This window comes from Chelonoidis abingdonii, chromosome 19 (assembly GCF_003597395.2).
Source record: "Chelonoidis abingdonii isolate Lonesome George chromosome 19, CheloAbing_2.0, whole genome shotgun sequence".
In the NCBI taxonomy this organism is placed as follows: Eukaryota; Metazoa; Chordata; order Testudines; family Testudinidae; genus Chelonoidis; species Chelonoidis abingdonii.
The window spans coordinates 2,652,595-2,673,962 of NC_133787.1; the positions used below are offsets into that span (position 1 = coordinate 2,652,595).

The 21,368-nt window shown below is 50.5% G+C and overlaps 1 protein-coding gene across 6 annotated transcripts in view; it reads left to right on the top strand.

Moving 5' to 3' along the window:
* Window positions 1-21,368, top strand: part of VAC14 (VAC14 component of PIKFYVE complex) — a 214,505-nt gene that overhangs the window by 135,851 nt on the left and 57,286 nt on the right. The window lies entirely within an intron of this gene.

Genomic DNA, 21,368 nt, shown 5'->3' on the forward strand with positions numbered 1-21,368 from the left:
TCCCAGACCCCAACATTTTTGTCTCACTGGACCTTCCAATTTCCACAATCCTTCTTGTAGTTGCCCAAAACGGACACAGACAAGATGAGCCTCACCAATGTAAAAGGGAATGATCAACCTCGATCTGCAGTGCCTCCTACTTAACAACCAACATGCGTACCTTCTTGGCACAAGCACTGGGTTACTCATTCCAGCTCTCTCACACTGAACCCAGGCCTCTGCAGACATCGCTACATCGTCCTTAGCGAGCAGTCATGTAACTTCTGTCCAATCAGCACGTCACTTCCTGTTGAACCCATCGATTCTGTGGATCCAATTGTCCTATCCCTCGTACCTATCCCTACCTCCAGGTATCTACATGCCTCAGTTATGTCAACTGCAAACTTGCTGAAGGTCAGTCCCCATCCCAGAGTCCAGGTATAGGCAACCTTATACACACGTGCCGAAGCACACGCAAGATAGTTTAGTGAGCCTGCAACGACGCCACACCGTCCAAGCTCTGATAATAATTTAAATGAAGCTCTAAAATTAAAAAACTATTTACTTACATACACATATTTATTACATAGATAACTTTAGAAGAGACCTCTACAAACTAAAGATGACGCACACACAAACTTAAATAGAGAGAAAATAAGACCGCACGGACACCACTTTGAAATTGACATCTGATGCACCCCTCTCTAACTACTAGTTCAAACTGGGTCGCCCTTGTTCATCGAAAGCCCCTCGGGCGGACCTTTAGCTTACCCTGCCTCCGTCCACAGTACTCCGGCCGCATTCGCACGCTCCACACGGCACAGTCGCTGCTCCAGGCAACGAGCGAAGCAGCAAGGCAGGGACTTAACGGTCACCACTTCTACAGCCCATTGCCTGCACAGCGAACCATTGCCAGTGGAAGCTGCGATCAGCCCACTGTGACAGGCAGTAACAACAGCCCAGCCCGCCAGGTTTCCCTACACAAGCAGCGACCCCAGTGTTAAACACCGCCTACATAATAAGAGATATTGAAAAACTGGCCCAGGACTGACCTTGGCACTCTCCGGAAACCGGCTAACTAACAGAAGCGTTGATTCAACTACCTGCTACGCCCGATGACTCTACGCCAGCTTCTATCACCTGTATGTCCATTCATCACCAGACCACACTTCCTTCTGAACTGCCCACAAGATACGTGTGGGACAACCGTATCAAACCTGCTAAATTAGAAATACATGTCCACTGCTTCCCCTCATCCATCAGACCTTTTCTCTCTCTCTAGAAGCTATGTCACGCATACTTGCCCTTGGTGAATCCAGTCGTGACGTTCCTACAACTTCCTCTAAGCTTCAATGATTCCTTGAGCCTGCTCCTGATTATTCCAGGACTGTAGGTGTGGGCCCACTGCCTTAGTCCATCTCTTCGCGTTTAGAAAGAGCACTACACGCCGTTCTCATCATCCGGACCTCCTCCAGACAAGATGGGGATTTTAGCTGCCGAACACACAACAGACCGGATCAGATGATTATTACACCCTGTACTAAATTACGAAAAAATATATACTTCAGCTTGCCTGCTGAATATGTGTGGCACTTGAGGCACTGGTACCCTTTCATCACTCCTCTGGTTAGGAGGGGTCTTTGTTCCACTTTCGTTTCCCCTTATGGGGAAAGGGGCATATGTCCATTCCAATAAAGTGCCAGTCCCAACCGTGTATCGCATTATTCAATTTAAATAGCCTTTGTCCAAGAGATCATTAATATTTACGTTTTGTCAATCTTGGGGTCTGGGTAGATTCTCCGCTGGGGTTTCTAAACGCCTTGCACGGAGAAAGGCATATTTTGCCCACGTAGTACTAAAGGACTTTCCCATTCTGTACTGGCTTCCTTTTTGAAAGACTGGCAGCGTGACTTTTCTGAGTCTAAAGTGCGGGCCTGGTGGCTGAATCCTAATTAATCTGAACTGCAAGCGCCTGTGTCAATATAGCCAGGCCTTTTTCCAGTCATCCAGGACCTCCCCCATTCACCATGAGTTTTCAAAGATAATGGCCAATGGCTCTGCAATCACATCCGCCAACTCCCTCAGCACCCTCAGATTCAGCGCATCCGGCCCCATGGACTTGTGCTCATCCAGCTTTTCTAAATAGTCCTGAACCCCTTCTTTCTCCACAGAGGTCTGGTCACCTTCTCCCCGTACTGTGCTGCCCAGTGCAGCAGTCTGGGAGCTGACCTTGTTCGTGAACAGACCTGCAGGCCGGCAGTGGGCTGAACGGGTCCGGAGGCCAGGACCTCACCTGACGGGCTGGTGGACGGAACCTCAGACCGGCAGCAGGCTGAGCGGCTCTTCCCGCTGCCGGCCCGGGGTTCTGTCTGCCGCCTGTGCGGCAGGTCTGGGGTTCCATCCACCGGCCCCTGTAAATGTACAAGATATTACTGGCACACAAAACCTTAAATTAGTGAAGACTTGGCACACCACTTCTCAAAGTTGCTGACCCCTGACCTACACGCATGCTAATAGGTTTACCAGAGATCACCCCAAGTCCTGCAAGGGCTCTAGCAGGCGATCAGTCTTTGAAACTTCACTGAGCTTTTTTCTGTGGCCAGAAGTTTGTTTTTAATAGCTGTAAGTCACTCTCTTATCCAGTTTGGGCCTCTGGGAACCCATAATCAGCAGACAAAGTTCCCCTCCTCAGGGCACAGTGTCAGAAGACTGAGTTCCTGCATAACTGGTGGGTGGGGGAGGTTCAGTTTCTTACTCTGCCACACTTGCTTTGTAACCTTGGGCAAGTCACTCAGGGCTAGATGCATGAAGGGGGTTAAGCCACCACTGTGCTGGGTTTTAGGGATCAAAATTTTGGATGTAGACACCTAAAGTCCTTAAGTTTCTGCTGGTAGAGCTCCCTTAGCACCAAAACGTATTGCTAGACATGGACACCTGGGCCCTTGGCTCACACCTGAACACCAGCAGGATCCTCAAAGTAGGAGTTGCCCTGCCCGGCTCACGCGGGGGCACGAGCCAGTAGGTGTGCTCGGAAGCTGTCCCTTGATTGAGCCCCACACACGCCAGAAGAAGAGGTGTGGTGGGCACTTGCCTGCGGTGTGGAACACCCAGCTTCCGTGTAGACCAGGCCTTAGATTGACAAGTTGACCAAACCTGTTAACCAAGATGTTGTGTTTAAAAAATGGGGTGGAGTGGGGCAGAGGTGTTTCAAAGCAACTGGCTTCTGTGGTAGAAAAACATCTGATGCTTGCTAGGCAGAGGCAGGATGGATCAGAGGGCTTTTCCCTATAAGCCATATGTTAAATTGTTTTTCGTTCTGTCTGCAGAGCTTTCCCATGCCCATGCTCTGTGCTCTGGTGAGCATAGCCAGGAAGAGCCACGGCGCTGCAACATGGACAAGGGCCCCTGAAAGCCAGCTGGCAAAGGGGGCAAAGGCAGGAGTTTTTGTTTGAGTTAGAGCAGGGGTTGGAACTTCCTTCAGAAGTGCTGTGCCAAGTCTTCATTTTGTCACTCTAATTTCAGGTTTCGCATGCCAGTCATACATTTTAACCTTTTTAGAAGGTCTCTTTCAGTAAGTCTGTATATGTTACTAAACTATTGTTGTATGTAAAGTAAAGAAGCTTCTTAAACATTTTTAAAACCTTAATTTAAAATTAAATTAAAATGGACCGGTGGCCAGGCCCCGGGCAGTGCGAGTGCCACTGAAAATCCGCTTGCATGGTGCCTTCGGCACGTGTGCCATAGGTTGCCTAGCCCTGAGTTAGAGGCTTTTGCTGACTCTTCAGGCTGGATAATGGGAGAATTCCTCCGGGATTTTCTTGTGCCAATTGTAACAGGCTGCGTCCTCTTGTGTTTAAGGAGCTCGAGCGGTCGTTATCCCCAAAGCTTAGGGAGGGGCGAGCGGATGTCACACAGAGTAACTCAGTATGTAGCAAGCTCAGAATCTTAGTGTGCCCCATGCATAGAGAGGGCGCCCGAATTGAAACTCCTCAGATTCTGGGGAAACAGATCTTCATTGGACCCCTGTGGTGTGGGCCTGTCCATGATACTGGAAAGAATGCAGAATCCTCGTGCATTGGAATGAACTGGGGTCTAAGGATGACTATTGCCAGTATTGCTTCCTTGTGGGAAGCTCTGCCCGTGCCCTTCAGTCCTGCGGCCCCACCTGTGCTTCCAGTCCTCTCTCCCTCATGCAGCTCTCCCAGGTCAGCAGCAGCCATGGACGTGCACAGCTCTCCGTAGACACATCTATTCTGTCCCACTGCTGCTGCCTGCGCTGCGGAATGCTCTGCCACTTGTTGATTTGTTTGGCCATTTGGGGATGCACTTCAAATCCCACTGGAATTTTAGGTTTGAGAACGTCAAACTCATGACATGCGATAGAATTCCAGAGATTTGACCTGCTGTAACCTAGTCTTCTGAGTTAGGCTATGTCAATCCTTCCAGCCCTGTGCACAGCAGCGCATTTTTCAGAGACCCCCAGGAACTCTTTCACTGAAAATCCCTCCAATGAGGCTGGTGTTTCTTCCTCCTCTTTCCCACCCTCCATGGTAATGCTTGCAGAACAAAACCCGGGTTTGTTTTCATGTGAACTGTTCCCCTTATACTAGGCAAAGCGAAAAAAAAATAAAAAACCCTAGCCTCTTTGATAAACTGTGATATGAACTCAGGCATAATCCAAACAGCTGTGATCTTTACAAGGGATGCTTCTGTGCTGGGAAGCAGGAAAGTCTGTGAAAATGCTCTGCGCTGCCTGCCAAGATGCTCTCTGGCCGACTGCCCTTTTTGCTTTAATGAACTGTGTATTCTCCCCCACTGCCCCTGTTGCCTTGCAGAAAGGAGTAACCGGAGAGTTTTATTTTTATCTTTTTTCCTTTAAAAAAAATCCTCAACCCCAGTGTAATTTAGTTCAGTGAACTGTGGGGCTCCGAATGGTGCAGTGTCCAGCCAGAAATGTACTTTGAGCTCTGACTTCCCTGCAGAACAGGGCAGGGGGTGGCAGGATGGACAAAGTCTGAGCTAGGAATGTGCGGTCTGAATTCAGGGCAGTTGAAAACTGTGAGTGCATTGGGGCAGAGGCAGGGAGTCAACTTAAAGGGCCAAGCCACCAAGTTCAGACATGAATGTTCCCATAGGTCCTGGGGTTTTTGGATGCAGAGTCTTGGGCCAGGCCCACCACTAGTTTAGACCTGCATGGTGGTCAGTTCAGATGCCAAGTCAGTCTTCTTTCCTCTGCATTCTTCACCCCCTTTGATGGTCAGCATGACACTAATTTTCATAAGTGCACTTTATGTAAGAGTCATTAGTGCACTCGGTGGCCCGCTCAGTTTCCGTTGACTTGGCAGGGGAATTGGTGGTAATCTGTGCATTGCACTGATGTAGTTGAAAGTTGGATTCATTTTTAATTGCTCTGCAAGATGACGTGAAAAAAATCTTGCCTTTCAAACAGTAATTGAGGGACTGCAGCTTTGCTGAACTGGTCAGTTCTGGCAATGAATGGATGTTCCTGTTAATCATCATGTCCAATTTATTATGGTAGCTGATCAGGAGTCAGTCAGCTGATATCGTTCCATCCCCCTGCCCCCGCAAATTATCCTGCCTACGTCTCTCCTCCAGCGCCCCCATCCCAGCTCTTCCCTCTGCACGCGCTGAAGTCTAGCCCTGGTAGTTGAAGACGAAGAGCAGTGTTCGTTAAGTGGCATCGTCAGGACTGGGCTCCTGCTGCTGGTGCACGTGCTGTTTTGAGTCTGCAGGGAGGTGTCTTTGATGGAGCCTCTCAGAGTTTGATGGGTTAGGTTAATTTGTGACCGGAATTAATTTTTGTAAGAATGATCCCACTTCCCATGATGCAACGGGCTCAGCAGCTGATGGCACAGGTGCTCTGGTGTCTTGGCAGTTTTATGTATCAAATCTTTTGCGTGTAGGGGCTGCAGTGCTTACTATTAGGGGTTTAATATGTGGCATGGATGCTGCCAGATTATTTCTGGAGAACCACAAGAAGGCTTTGGCTTGTGTCAGCCATGAGGTCAGTTTGGCTGCTTTCCTCCTGCAGGGTCACTCGGAACCCCAAAGTGCTGTTGTGTTCTCATCTCTGCAATATCCTACATGAACCCCGGTGCATTGTAGGGCTGGACTCTGTTACGACCGGACTGCAGCTGAGTACGGTTGCTTACACACAGCAAAAGCTTCATGAGCACAGGGGGGCAGGTCAGTAGCGTAAGAAATTTACTGTGTAAATGAAGCAAACCAGACCTGCAAGCCGAGGGTGCGGAGAGAGATTTCTACGGGGGTTAGAGCTTGCACCAGGGGCCTGTATTTAGGAAGCTAGAAACAAGCAGTGACTCTCTAACCTTCCTGCCCCAGGAGCCCAGCATCACTGCATAGCAGACCCTTCATTGTAGGGCTCCCCCAGTCCATAGCAATGACTGAAACTGGGAGACCTCCATGCCCAACCTCTGGAGCTTTGGGACAGGTGCCACCACTGGCAGACTCTGAGAGGAGTGTAAGTAGGGGAACGAAAGCGGAACCTCCAACGCCCCCTCTCTCAATAGTGCCCAGGGAATTGTGACTATGTCCGTTTAAAAATACCTCCAGAGTGCGGTTGAAATTAGCTAACTGTCCTACATGCTCAAGTTGCTCTGTGACCCAGATTACTCCAAGCTGCCTGTAAGAACTGGATGTCTTTTCCTTGAGAAAAATGGAAAACACATGTGATCAACATCACTGGAATGGGCTGGGATTAATTAAATTTGGTGAGTGTGTGGAGGAGAGGAAGAGGAAGTGCTAGCTAGAAAAAAGAACCCTTGCGAAATATGCCAGAAGTTCTGTAAAGGGCAGCATTCCTATTTGTGTGTTCTTGGTAAGGAGACGAGGGGTGGGGGGACAGTTCTTCCCAGTAGTTTTCCTAGCCCCCAGCACACGCTGCGTGGACTGCAGAAGTGGGTTGGGGAATTGGGATTCTTAGCCTGGAGACCTGAAAGGGAAGATAGAAAGAATTTCTTGTCCCAAGAGACTGTGGCTAGAATACAGTTTCTGAACAACTCTTCTGACATGGTTCTTTGGCCCCATGCATCCTGTCTGGGTAAACTGTGTTGGATTCACCTCTTGTTTTCATCAGTGTAACTCCACTGCGTTCAGTGGAGTCACTGTGGTTTATACCAGCGCAGGGAGAGAAAAACAGTAGGATTGCTGGCTGCAGTGTCTACTCATAGCTCTCAAATATGATTTAAAGCTACCCTGCAAAATTCTGTTCACCCAGGGCAAGTTAAATGATTGACCAAGGAAAGGCTTCTTTGATCCTCCCTTGTGTTAAGTGTGGGGGACCCAGCTGGCTCTGCCTACCTTGGAAAATGTGCATGGGGGTTGGGGGTTGCAGCAGTGCTGAAAGGTCAGGATAGGTGGGGCTGAAGAAGTGAAGCATTAACTATGAAAGTACCAGAGACGAGTCTAACCTGCCTCAGTCCTGACTATGCCAGTCATGTGTCATCCTCTGAGCTGCTGCAAATCTCAGGCACTTCCTGGCTTTGTATTACCACCAGTGGAATGTCTAGTTACTGGGCAGCAGAGTGACTGAGGAGGGGAGGGGAAATCAGTCTGGGAATGAGCTTGTCTCGCCTTGCTCTTGCATGAGGCACTAGACTCACTGACCACGCTTTGTTCCAGGCCTCTAGGGCGAGGCTGTGCGTCCTGGTACCTCTGGAACCCTCGCTGACGATGTACCCCCAAGGCGTCAGTGTATCATCTGTTTTTTCACTCTGTGCCTCTTCAGCTCGGGATGCTGCCAGCACTCGCTCGCTTGTTTGCTCTTGGCATTGCGTGGAGCGAGCCAGCAGCACACAGGAAAGAGGCAGCTGTTGTTGAGAGTGCAGCAGCATCCCCATTAGTCATATTTTCTGCGGGTTAAGGCTAGACTCTGGAGCTTCGCTTTGGGCCAAAACACAGCACAGGAAAGTCTCGCTGCAACCGCAGACTTCAAACCTTAGTGCAAAGTATTCTGTCCTGACACACTGATCTTGTTTTGCTCCTCTCCTGCTCCTCATCCAGCAGGGGCCTCCTTTCCGTCCCTCTTTGCAGTAGGTTGGCTTGTTGGTATAAGAGCCGTCCCTTCTCCTCTGCTGCTGCTGTCTCGTTTAGCCTGCATGGCTGTGCTGTGCTGACTCTCTTCCAGCTGAAACAGTGCCTCTCCCCCAGTGCAGTTTCCTACTGAACTCTGTGTTCGTGTGGTTGTAGGAGAGAGTCTGGGCACAATTCTCCTGGGGCAAATCAAATTGACCCTTCAGGCCGTTGAATCAGGGTTTGTGGGTAGAGCAGCCATGCTTGTCTGCATCGACTGCACAGTCTGAGGGGTCCATGTTGCCCTGAACAGGCTTGCAGGGAGGGTGATACTGAGGGCAGAAGGGCTCAGATCAATGAGCACAAGGATCTCTAGGGGTGCTGGGAGAGGGCTGGGTTGGCTGAGGGAGGGTGGCTGGGCCGCAGGCTGGTCCTAGGCTGGACTGGTGGATTTCACACACTTCAGCTGTATAAAGTGATCATCGGGCTTCATGCATAAGCTCCACTATGTGATAAGCTACAGTTGAGTTCCGCAGTATTGTGCTTGCAGTAATATTTGATGCTTCTAAAACTCAGTAGTTTTCTTCAGCTAAACCTGTGACTGGAATTTGAAATGTGGTCCGGGATCTCCTAGAAAAATCTCTTAAGTTTTGTTTTCTGATCTTTTCGAGAAGCCGTTCTAATCCTTGGCTCCATTTTCTTCTCCCCACCTCAGCCCTGTAAAGATTTATAACATGTAAGGTATGTGCGCATGCATAGCAGTCTCTCCGAAATCATAATCCGCTAGTTAAGCGGTCTCTGAGTCGTCATTGATGTGATTAGATCTTAACCAGGCTGTCTGGTTAGAAAACCCCTTGTAGATTTACAGGGCAGCTCGTAACCACTCACAAAGCAGCTGGTGTGGTCTACAGGGGAAATGTGTGCAGGCCAAATACCTGTTTCCAGCAAAGAGTGTAGTGGCTGCACTGGAGCTGTTAGCTTGGGTAAATAAACATCTTTAAAAAATGGTAACTTTCTCTCACTTCCATGAGTGTGGGAGCAATTCTGATAATTCAACTAACATTATAGAACATGACAAATTCATATCTGCAAGGCTTGTAACAAGGATCTGTCATGCAGGGAAACTCAGACCTGCCCACCCTATCGTTCTAAGTGACACGTGGGTCCTCAAGCTAGGGAGGCAAGAACCCAAACCCCCTAGAGTCATGAGGAACAAGCCCCGGTTCTTCTTAGTGCTTGTTCATGTCCGTTCCGTTCTAGGTGTGTGCACCCATGTGCACAGTTATCAGAGATTTCTGCACCCTCTTCAGCGCCTCAGCTGAACTGTCTGCAGCTTTACGTCCCACTATGCACTGACTCAGCAGGCCCGGACCAATGCTGGCTTCAGCAGGGCAGTACTGCAGCCGCTAAGCTGTGAACTCTGTGGATACTGGTTGTGAGTCACCTAAAATAGAATTGACATGAGCAATCACTCAAAGAAAGAAGAACGGTTACTCACCTTTTGTGACTGTTGTTCTTCGAGATGTGGTGTTCATGTCCGTTTCATGACCCGCCCTCCTGCCCCTATGTCGGAGTTGCCGGCAAGAAGGAACTGAGAGGGCACAAGGCTGACAGCAGCTGCTATACGGCCGCATGAGCGCAGCACTCCAGAGGACGCCACAGCCAGGCCTATGGGGACCACTAAGGCAGAAATCTGACAGCTGTGCATGTGGCGCACATGTACCTAACGTGGAGTGGACGTGAGCAACACATCTCGAAGGACAACAGCTACAAGAAGGTAGAGAACCAGTTTTTTCCTTAGAGAAGTCTCAGCATATGACCAGCCACAGCATATGGAGCAAAAGCAGGGACAGTTTCCAAGAGCCCAGAAGTTAAATGCTTGGCTAGAGACACTTGGTGAGATGCCTCTTTGGTGTCAGGTGGAGTGGCAAGAGAACGAACGCAGGAGAGGGAGCACTGAAGATGCTACAGTGGTAGCAGTCTGGCAGCCTCACAGAGTGATTCTCTCCTGTTTAGCATACTTAAGACAGGAGACTGGTTTATGGCAGTGGCTCTCAACCTTTCCAGATGACTGGACCCCTTTCAGGAGTCTGATTTGTCTTGTGTACCCCCAAGTTTCACCTCACTTGAAAACTACTTGCTCACAAAATCAGACATAAAAATACAGACGTGTCATAGCACAGTAGTACTGGAGATTGCTGACTTTCTCATTTTGAGCATATAATTATAAAATCGATTTAATATAAATATTATACTTATGTACTATACACTGAAACATAACGCAGTATAAACCAGTCATTGTCTGTATGAAATTTTAGCTTGTACTGACTTCACTAGTGCTTTTTATGTCGCCTTTTGTAAAACTAGACAAATCTCTAGATGAGTTGCTGTATCCCTGGAAGAGCTCTGTGTATCCCCAGGGGTACACGTACCCCTGGTGGAGAACCACTGGTTTATGGTACTGCATGTGGAGTGCTGTTCCCTTGGGTTGTTCATCGGCAGTGGGAGTGGAATCTGGCAACTCTGGATCTTAATGCATGAGCCTCTACTGCCTGGGCTAAAAGGCCCTGTTAGTCAAGGCTGTAGCTGGGTCATCAACTTGTGCTTCTGGCCCAGATGTGCCCAGTGAGCAGCTCTAATACAGATGATGGAGTCTGCAGAACCTTGTGTCTGGTGCCTGGTCTGGGACCCGTTGCAGTTGGTTCTGGTGATGGTGGTGACAGGAGTGTTCTCAGTGTGGCTGGAGTGTCAAGTTCCTGGCCGGGGACTCAAGCAGAGCTATTTCAGCCTGACTAGCAGTGAATTGCAAAATGCTGATCAGATTGTCAAACCAAACCCACTGTGTGTGGGGGTGGGGTGGGGGGGCATCCTGGGGGGAAATGTGTGTGCGAGGGTGAAAGGGCCAGGGGTTATGGCACTAGCCTGGACCCAAGAACCCAGGCTTCAATTCCCTGCTCTGCCACAGACTTCCTGTGTGACCTTGGGCACATCAGTTGGGGTCTCTGGGCCTCGGCTCCCCATCTGCACAATGGGGAGAGTAGCACTGCCCTGCTCACGCGCGGTGTGAGGGGCTCAGGGCAGAGGAGTACTTACAAGCTACATTGGTAGGGGTGGGAAGGCTGAGGCTGGTCCTTCCGTCACCCAAGCAGCATCCCACCCGTGTTCACTCTCTGAACTGAGGAACTGACGGAGGGGGAGCGTGTGACTGAGATGCCCTGTACACAGCCAGCCTGCTCTCCATCTTGCTGGCTCAGGTGCCCAGTCTCTGTGCAACACTGTTTGTCTGATTCTCCTGGGCCCTGGTCTTGGGGACAATGTGGTGCTTCCAGGACATGTAGTCACCCCACAAGTAAAGCCCCAAGTGCAGTGAAACTCTGGATAACCTCTCCAGCCCTGTCCCTTATGGCTTGACTGTACTCCAGGTTCCCTTGTTCATTGGCAGGTTAGCAAGGCCAGAAGCCTGGTAATAGCTGGTGCGGCTGGAGAGGATTGTGCAGAAACAGCGCTTGTTTCCAGCAGCAATGCAGGGTTGTTTCCTAGTCAGGTCAGCAGTAGCGATGGGCCTAGTGGCCGAGCATGAGTCAAATAACAGAGCTGAGTTCAGGAGCCTGTTGAATCTCGTGAGCAGGCCGGCGTGTTTGAATAATTCAAAGACTAGAGGTGAGAGGAAGCCAAACGCCATCTTGCTTTGACGCTAGGTAAGCTGATTTCTGAAGGGATGCTACGTTCACCAGACTCCTGATTGGTGCTCAAGGGCCGGGAGGCTCGGAACATGCCTGGCACACAGATGAGAGTGATCTAAGTAGTCGGCTGGGTGCAAAATGTACCCCCATTCAGTCTGAGCTGGGGAAAGGGCAGCAGAGGCCAGTGTGGTTAAGTACAGGCATGTGAGAAGCCAGCACTGAAGCAGAAGGATTTTAACTCATTGAAACGTTAAGGCTTTTGAGCGGCAGGATGGAAGCTGTGTAAACTCCACTCCCTCCCCTGATCCTGTTCCGCCACCTCCGTTGCCCTGACTGACCGCTTGGGTTCTGCGGGGAGCCAGCCTGATCAGCGGGCCAGTTGGCTCTGGATGGGACGTGCTGTAGCTAGTGCATCCCTTTTTGGAGCCGGTCAGCCAGCGTGCTCATCACTGCACTTCGGCCTTGGGAAATCCAGAACCCAGCTGGGCTCTAGGGCTGGGAGACCAGAAAGCAGCCTGCCCCCAGTGCCAGCTCTTCTCCAAGAAGTTGGGCTGCAGGAAGCTGCAGTGCTGGGGGTTTACGCCTTCTCCCCTGGCTGGTATCCAAGGCGCAGCTTTGTCTGTCAGTTCTGTCCAGTCTGCACTGTCAGCTGGTTCTGACTCAGCTTGGTCCATCCCTTTAGCAAACTGTGCCCTCTGGTTTTGTATCCTGTGACATTTTCCTGGTCCATCCATGCGTTGTCTGGTAGTGTGTATCTTAGCCCTCGAAAGCATGTAATGCCCTTCTCCTCCACCTCCACCAGCTGCCTTCCATACATCGCTGGCATTTGCCTGGGAGTTTCCGTGGCTCTGCGGTTTCCTGATCCCCTCATTCTCTCCTTCAGTGGGCCATTTTAGAACGGAGCAGGCCTAGTTTTTAACTGCTGTTCTTTCCTCAGACTTGAAAATCTGACCAGGCTAACTGTCCACCTTAGCAGCCGAGCTCTGAGAGAAGGGAAAGATGGTCCAGTGTTTAGAGTGCTAGCTGGGTCTTCAATTCGCTGCTCTGTCACAGATTTCCTGGGTAACCTTGGGCAAGTGACTTAGTCTCACTGAGCCTCAGTTCCCCACCTGTACAATGGGCTATTTCCCTACAGAGAAAGTAAATAAGGAAGTGTTATTTACTCCTTCTCATAACACAAGAACGAGAGGTCACCAAAGGAAATTGATAGGTAGCAGGTTTAAAACAAACAAAATGAAGTATTTCTTCATACCGCGCACAGTCAACCTGTGGAACTCTTTGCCAGAGGATGTTGTGAAGGCCAAGACACTAAGAGGGTTAAAAAAAAAAAAAAAACTAGATAAATTCATAGGTGATACGTCCATCAATGGCTATTAACCAGTCTGGGCAGGGATGGTGTCCCTAGCCTCTGTTTGCCAGAAGCTGGGAATGGGTGACGGGGTGGATCGCTCTGTTCTGTTCATTCCCTCTGGGGCACCTGGCATTGGCCAGAATCCTGGGCTAGATGGACCTTTGGTCCGATGCAGTATGGCCATTCTTATGTATTTCAAGGGGTGCTACAAGGATAAATATTGACGGATGGTGACGTGCTCACATATTATGGTAATAAGGCCCAAACAAACTTGTGATACTAGCTTTTAACTCCCCAATGGATGAGTTGGAGAATCTCTCTTGTGACACTAAGGCCTTGTCTGCACTAGTGGGGGCGTGTAGGGTCCGTACCCCTTGCAGTGAAAAGTAGGCTGGGCCCTCATTGTGGTGTGTAGCTACACACAGCAGCAACAAGCTTTGGCGGGGGGAGGCCATGGGAAAAGACTTGGGCAGAAGGGAGCTGTGCTGAGCCGTTCCCGGCACTGGAGGAGGTGGTAGCACGCGACACTGCTAAAGATAGTAGTGTAGCTGTGAGAAGCACTGCTGGGCGTGTAGAGCCACATAGACCCTAACGTTCTGCCACGTTGTCACTCGTCTGAGTAGTGCCTCGCCGGCTACACTGCCATTTCTACCTGTGCTGGGGGCATGCAGGGCATGTGCTGTAGACGCCACCGCAAATGCAGACAGAGCCTCCCTCTACTCCAGAAATCCTGGCTGCTCAAGCAAAGTCCCCAAATTTTTGGCCAGGGCCAACTGTTTCCTTACATCCCACTCAGGTCCTGCTGACTTCTGCCACTGATCGGTGAGGAACTAAAATGTACCAACTTTACGCCTTTTCTTTCAAGTACAGCCTCGTTCCTTATCCCAGTCTGCACAGTGGCTGATGTCCCATCTCCTGACTAACTCTCCCCATATGTCCTTGGAAGGCCAATTACTGCTGCTAGCCACCACGGGGGAGTTGGGCAGACTTAGTCTATAGCTGAGTCTCGCCAAAATGCACCTCTAAGCAGTATGCTCTCCTCCCATCAAAGTATTTCACCCTCCTTTGCCTGGAATCCCCTTGTTTACCAGCTCATCTTCCATGAGTAGCTGGATTTTCCTGGAAACTGCCTCTCATTCATCAGCTCTTTGCACTGCCTCCCCTTGGTTGCTGCCCTCTGTCATGCTATTCTCCTGAGCGCTGTATCCGACACGCTCCCAGCAGCTCACGCAGATGGTGAGTCCCACTCTCGCAATCAGAATGGCATTGGCAGTGGACCGTGCAGCCACTGATTTTTGGGGGCTTATCCGTTTCCCCCTTGATACTGCTGTAAGGTCTGTGCAACCCGCACTCAGGCTTCTCCCTGGCTAATGCTGGCCCCAGCCATCAGAGCACTGCGCTGTTCCCATTTCCAAAGTCCCCTGCCTTGGCTAGAACCGATAAGTGATCCTCTTGACAGTTTGCTTCACTTCCCAATTCCCCGAATACTTTGTGCCAGATTTCGTCCTGCCAGTCTGAATCTCTCTTCCCTCCCATAATTCATTCGCTCGCTTCCTCTTTCCTCCTCAACCTTAAATTCGCCTCCTCCCTTTAAGCTGGCAGAAGAGATGGACCTGAGCCCGAATGTAGGGGAAGTTTGGAGCCAGATCAGAGCTGTGCATCTCAGGCCTGACGCTGCTGTATCTTAGCCCTGCTTCCAAATCTGCTTTCACTCCTCTCCTGTGCTGCAAGGCCATAGCTCTGTCCAGCCCCATCATAGTGTTTCCTTTGTCTCCGGCCCACTTCTTGGTATCATTCATGTCTTTCTCTTTGCCTTCTGAGTTGGCTAAAGTATGTCTGCACAGCCTGCAGCAGCAGCCTCTGGGCCCAGGTCACTAAAAATAGCTGGGCAGGCAGCACATCTATCCTCTGAAGCCCACCCCCCTCCAGAGGCTTCCGAGCGTGAGTCCCAGGCCTAGCCACAGCATCTGCCTAGCTAGCTTGTGTTGGGCTCAAGGCTCACTGCCGGGGCGGGATAGCCGTAGCCGTGGGGTGCCAGGTGGCCTCTTGCCTCAAATCCTGCCTTAAAAGTCACTCCCTTGGCTTCACCTTCCACCGCATCTCCCCTCCCGCGCACTATCTGCTTCCAGTCTGACCTCCTCCAGCGCTGGGCTCCCATGCTAGCTTCAAGTCCCTTTTCCAGCGAGTAGCTGGCATGTCACCACCATGTGCCTCTCCTGAGCTTTAATGTCAAGGGCATTTCTATTCCTTCACGGTGATCAATGCCTCTTGCTGCTTGAACTTTAATACTGCTGGACTAAGCAGAACATGTGCAATTCCCCCTGAACTGGAGTTCACTGGCTCAAAAGCCAGCCCAAACACAAGGTTACTGCGGGAGTGTGACTGAAAATGGAGGCGATGGTCTTCATGTTAGCCCCTTTGCAGATGTGGGGGAGCCCCACTCTTTCCCTGCTGAGCTCAAGATGAGAAAATTGAACTCTTTCCCAGCTGTGTGACTACACTGATTCTTTCCCCACTCTGCCTAAGGACAGCAGTCTGCTCCTCGCTCCGCAGCAGCAGTGGGGAGTTCTCTTAAAAACCAGGACAGCCCCAAGGCTGTGCTGAGTGCATTGACAGCGAGACCGTGGCCCCTTCCCTCTGTGAAATTCTGAAGTCATTGGCCCTTCTCATGCTGCATCCAGCAATCCCCTTTCAGACACACCCCTACAATTGGATAAACATCTGAGTATGAGCTGTCATTACCCTGGCTTGCAGCCAGCTCTTAACCTATTTTATTTGTAATGAAAGAAATTGTATGGGTGGAAATAAGGAGCTTGTCAGTTTCCTTGAAAATTAGGCCACAGCTGTCAGCCTGAAAGGAGAGCATCCATCTCCAAGGAGAAATCTACAAGAGCTGCTGCTGCTTAACCCTCTGAAATATCAATAACAACCTGGTGCCTTGGAGTGGAAAAAGGAACGTGGAGCGAGGGAGGAGCTTGCACGGTGACTGCAGCACTAACTTGAGTTAAAAGGTGTACAGAGGATGATGCTTCATTGAAGCCATCCTAGTTTGCAGGGATGGTCCAAGGCGTTTGAGCATTCGGAGCAGAACTGCACGTGAGTCAGGGGCCTTTGGGCATATTGTTCTGTGCCTAGGATTCAGCCTCAAAGGCACGTGGTGTAATGTTGTGCGTCTGTTCTTCCCTCTTGAGGCTAGACGGCTGAAAAGCACAGGGTGGCATGTCCTGCTCTGTGGAACCTGCAGCCCCTCTGAATTACAAAGCAAACTGAAAAGTGCCTCTCCATTTTCAGTGATAAGATTGGCATGGCTTGGCTTTCCCTAGCTGTATGTTGAGACCATGACACCTGCAGGCCTTTCACCTTTTTCCGTTTACAGTGACCTTGTAAGAATGCCGAGCGGTTCTCAGTAACATAAAGTCTGAAATCCTGTTCCCTGGGGCGGGGACAGGTATTGCTGAGTTAAGACCCTTGGCTTGCTGTGTGAAGACGTATGGTTAAAAAGCAGGGTGAGTGACTCAAGCTTCCAACAGGGCTTGGAGGTAACAATTGTTTTCTTTCAGATGAGTCTCCTGTAGAAACATAGCCATTCCTACTGCTGCTTGCATGATCCCTGATCGCTGGTCATGATGCACTTCTGCCTTGGGTAACTTTGGTCACATACTATTTCTAGTTTATCTAGTTTGTTTTTGGATGGTCTGGGGAGATTTGGGGCACAGCACTCCTGGGGAGCAGGAGGCAGGCTTTGAATGCCTTTTCAATGTACTGAAATCTCAAGGCACCTCCATGCTTGTGACTGTGCAAGGCTGCTCTTGCAGCTCATCAGTGCATTGAGCCTGATTGGCCCCCCGATGTATTTTAACTCTTCGTGGTTTCCCTCCACTAATCCCTGAGAGCATCAGTGGCAGAGTTTCTTCTCTGTTCCCTCTCCCTTTCCCTCTCCTTAATACGATGCGCTCTCTTCCTTTTCTGGGGCGTACTTAGCTGCAGTTATTTTGCTGGTCTCATAATTATCTAGAGGTGTTGAATATCCAAAACCTTGTTTCATGGTGGTTTCTTAGGGGAGAGCTGCTGTGTGTTAGAGATGAACAAAGTGCCTCTTTGGGTATCCGGAAGGAATGGCGAACACTCGAACACAGGAAGGACTTCCCCAAGGCCTTGGGATGATGGCTCAGCAGGCTAGCCTGCTTCCAGAGAACTTTCAAGCCAACATTTGCTAGCAGCCTGATGCAGCATCTTCTCTAATCCCTGGCTCTCTTAGCCAAGGGGAACGCAGCCACTTGCCTGACCTCCACTTAGCCAGTGTGCATACGCTGCCGGGAATTCTCCCGGAGGTATTGGGCTGACATTGCAAGGCATATGTTCAGCTAGATCTTCCATGAAGGAATGTCTAATCCTGCTTTCTCAAATGCTTACTAAAACAAGATGCTGCCTCCTTCAAGCTTTGACTCTCATTGGAGCCTGGCCCTGGGCGATCAGTTTGCAAAGGCAGAACAGCAGTGCTTTGAGCCCCAGCTCTGCCACGGGGTTCATTTTGATGCATGCAGTGGGGAGGTTCTGGGGCCACAGATGGCCCGCGGGCCAGGACTTTGAGACCCCTGATCTAGATGCAGAGTCATGAGGCTGTCAGAGGGGTCAGAAATAGCTACAATCCCCTCCAGCCCCAAAACATTAAAATGGGCCCATGAGCTGGCTCCCTGAGTGCACGTGGTAAGAGTGAAGAGTGCCGCGAAACTAGGAGCCACATGCTGATGCAGGCAACAGTCGAAGTGAGCACTGGGATGCAGTAAAAGCTGTCCTGTGTAGGAAGTGCCGTGTTACGAAGTGTGTGCAGTGGGGTTCCCTCTCATTTTCCCCACCCATGTACAGAATGAATTCTGTTCTGTGCATCAATATAGAGGTGGTGTGTGACACATCACCATCATATTAGTGCACATAACAAAATTCATGTGGTGGAGCTGAGGGGTTTGAAGGGTGGGAGGGGGCTCAGGGCTGGGGCAGAAGGGGTGTGAGGGCTCCAGCTGGGAGTGCGGGCTCTGGGGTGGGGCCGGGGATGAGGGGTTTGGGGTGCAAGAGGAAGATCTGGGGCTATAGTGGGAATAAAGGACTCCCCACAGCAGCACCTGGACTGGGGGGGAGAGGCGCCTCTCCCAGCTGCGGCAGGTCCGGGCCGGGGCTGCATTCCAGCCACCCCTTCCCTGGTCGAATAGCACTTGGGAGGTCTCTGGTGGGATCTGCCATGCTTTGTGGTATCCTTCATTCTGCAGCCAGCAAATGTGTCCTGGAGCATTGAACTCCCTGCCTCCGCAGTGCTCCCATCTCCTCGCACTCAGTGAGCAGGGTCCTTGGACTCCGGCTCCCTTCAGCGCTGCCACAAGGTTGCTAGCCTAGGTTAGCCAGTAACCACCTCTAGTAGCACACGGTCCAATCCCTCTAGCCATGCAGTGTGCTTCGTTTTTTGCATTGATGCTGCAAATGGTGAGCTTGGGAGCAGCACACTTTTAAGCAGACTCAGCAAGGATAAATTGCGAAATAACAAACATCCAACCAAAGCAATTTTGCAATTGCAGTCCTACTCCCCCCATCCCCTTTCCAGCATGCAGAGCATGTGCGTGCCTTTCACTTCAGCTAAACGCTGCAGCTATATATAGGCTTGTAAGGATTAGATTTTTATTGGTGAACATACGTAAATGTCAGTTTCATTGTACGCAAGCAAACCGATGAAAAAATATTTCCAGGGACAATGATCAAAATTTACAGATAGGCAAAGTAGGTTAAGCTGCATTTTTCTTATTCCAGGTTAAAGATTTTTACTTTGTGTATTTTGACGTGATGTTGACAATTTGTTTTAATAGTTATAAAGCTTTAATTTTTTGAATCTCAGCACTGGCTGTCATTAAATAATTGTCTGACCCCCACCCCCACCCCTTGTAATTTCACGCAATTGTGAAAATTTAAATTGATCTAAAAAGCTGAAAAATAAACGTCAGTATCAGTCAAAATTCAAGAAAAATAAACACTGAGTTCTGCCAAGCCCTCTCTCGCTCTCTGCTGCAGATATCTGTTCTCTACGAATCCCGAGCTCTGGTGTAGCACTTTTTAGCAATAGATCTCAAAGCACTTAAAGATCAGTATCATTATCCCCATTTTACAGTTCGGGAAACTGAGACCTGGGAGCAAAGAAGGATTGGACAAGGTCACTCAGCAGGCTAGTGGTGTAGTTGGGAATAGAACCCATGTTTCTTGAGTCCAGGCCAGTGCTCTGTCCACTAGGCCCATACTGCCTCCTTTACAAGCTATCAAACTCAAGCGGGCGTTAGCATGATTCCTTTAAAGTGTGTGTGCTGCATTTCTGTAGCTCCTAAAGTGTTCTACGGGTAATGTACAGCACCACTGAATTGCAGCCACATCTAGGCTGGGCAAGGGTAAAAACTCTGGGGTAAACATACTCCTATGAAGTGCCATCCATTATCGGCAACTAGCGGCTAAGACCTCGGTTTTTAAAGAAGATGCCCAAAAGACCGTAGATGGAATTCAGTTTCTGACATGGAAGAATTAAGAGCTAATTGGATCTATCAGGATTTGAACCTATAGTTCTTTGATGTAGGTATGTCAAATGTTGCATAGTACTAGGATCTCTAATCTGTCCCCCTCTGGTCTTAAACTTTAATCACTGCAAGCAAACGTGGATATCGTGAAATCATTAACCTTTTCCTAGAGTCACTTCTCTTGAAGCAGTTGCCAAAGGGTGGTTCTGGCCAGGAAGAGGAGATGATCCTGACGGGGGAGCACCCCAGCCCTGTCCCTGTGTAAACTCAGCTTCCCAAGTCACTAGAATCTCTGTGAACTTGCTCTGAGGGGAGAGCAGCAGCCTCCTTGGTGACGATTCTCTCCTCCTCATTGTTCTCTTTCTGTCCTGGGGATCCCAGATTGTACTGAATAGACTAGCACGGCTTGTTCAGCAGCTCGTACGTTAATTGTTCCTCACAAGCAGACGCTGCGTAGGAGGGTTCTCTCTTGTGCAGCAAACCCCCCTCTGCATGATCAGTTGAGCCACCTCTTCCCCGAGCCGTTGGGGCACTGACTCCTGGGGGTGTGAGTAGGGCTCTTCAGTGCGCACGGGGTCTCCACCCCGCATCAGGGAGTCCTGCTCCTCTCCACATCAGCCTGGCCTGGGCCCCAGTGGAAAGACTCCCACAGATTTAGCTGGGGACTGCTTCCAGGCCCATCCCTCTCTCTTCCATTTGACACTGATGGCATTAATCTCTCAGAACTGAACAGGGCCCCTGGAGAGGGAAAGCTCCTTACATGCAAGCGAGGGCTGATGTATGGGCCTGCCATTAAGGGGCAGCTGGCTGGACGAAGTCCCCTCTCTAAGGATTGAAACCACCTCAGCAGCTGACAGGCAGTAGTTGCAGTTGCCAGTCTTCTTCAGAAGCTTTGCAAAGCACCAGCCCTAACATCCCCATCCAGTGGATGGGGAGGACAAGCCACAGCTTGCTTCTCGCTCTCCTCCAGCCTGGTCAGGAGCCAGGACAGATGCCCACAGAACCCCCTGCCTCCAGAGGGATGCCAGGCTGGGGGAAACCTTTGTGACTATGTGAGACCCTGAGCTGGGAGTGGCTAGCCCAGCTTGGAGTCTCACTGGCCTGCTGAGCTGCCATGCAGAGCCACTGGGGAGTGCCTCTCTGCTCCCTGCCAGCCCCTTCCCCCCAAGTCAGGGAGAGACGAGGGGGTCAGAGCCCTGACCACCGTCCTGGGGTGTGGGGGTGGGGTGTCTGGAGAGACTCAGCCAGTTTCCTTTCCTTTCTGCTCTGTATTAGGAAATCCAGCTTCCTCTAAACCATCAGCTTGTCACTGCTCCAGCTGTGAATATTGCCCCGGGTGCACCTCTGACCAGCGTGGTTTGTTCTCTTTCAGGCAGGGGGTGAGTGGGGGAGGAAGTGTGTTTCTGCTGTCGGTGGCAGCTGGCTCAGATCTGGCCCAGCAGCAGCAATCCCGTTGGAAGTCATCCCAAGCAGGGCACTGGTGAGGCTCATCCAACAGCCCTGTGATAACTGGCCATTTCTGCCTGGACACTGGCCACACACTGGGGCATGTCAGGGTTCCTGGGCCTCAGGGAAAGGAGGTGCTGTGGGTGCTGCAAAGGCAGGAGCTTCACTACAGGCCCCAGTTCTCTGATGGTGAGTGGGTTATGGATAGTGAGCACATGGAAATATTCTGGAGAGGAAAGTTAATCTTCTCTTCCTGAGCTCAACTACCCACCTCTAAACTAGGGCTCCAGAGGAGACACTCACCGTTTCCCT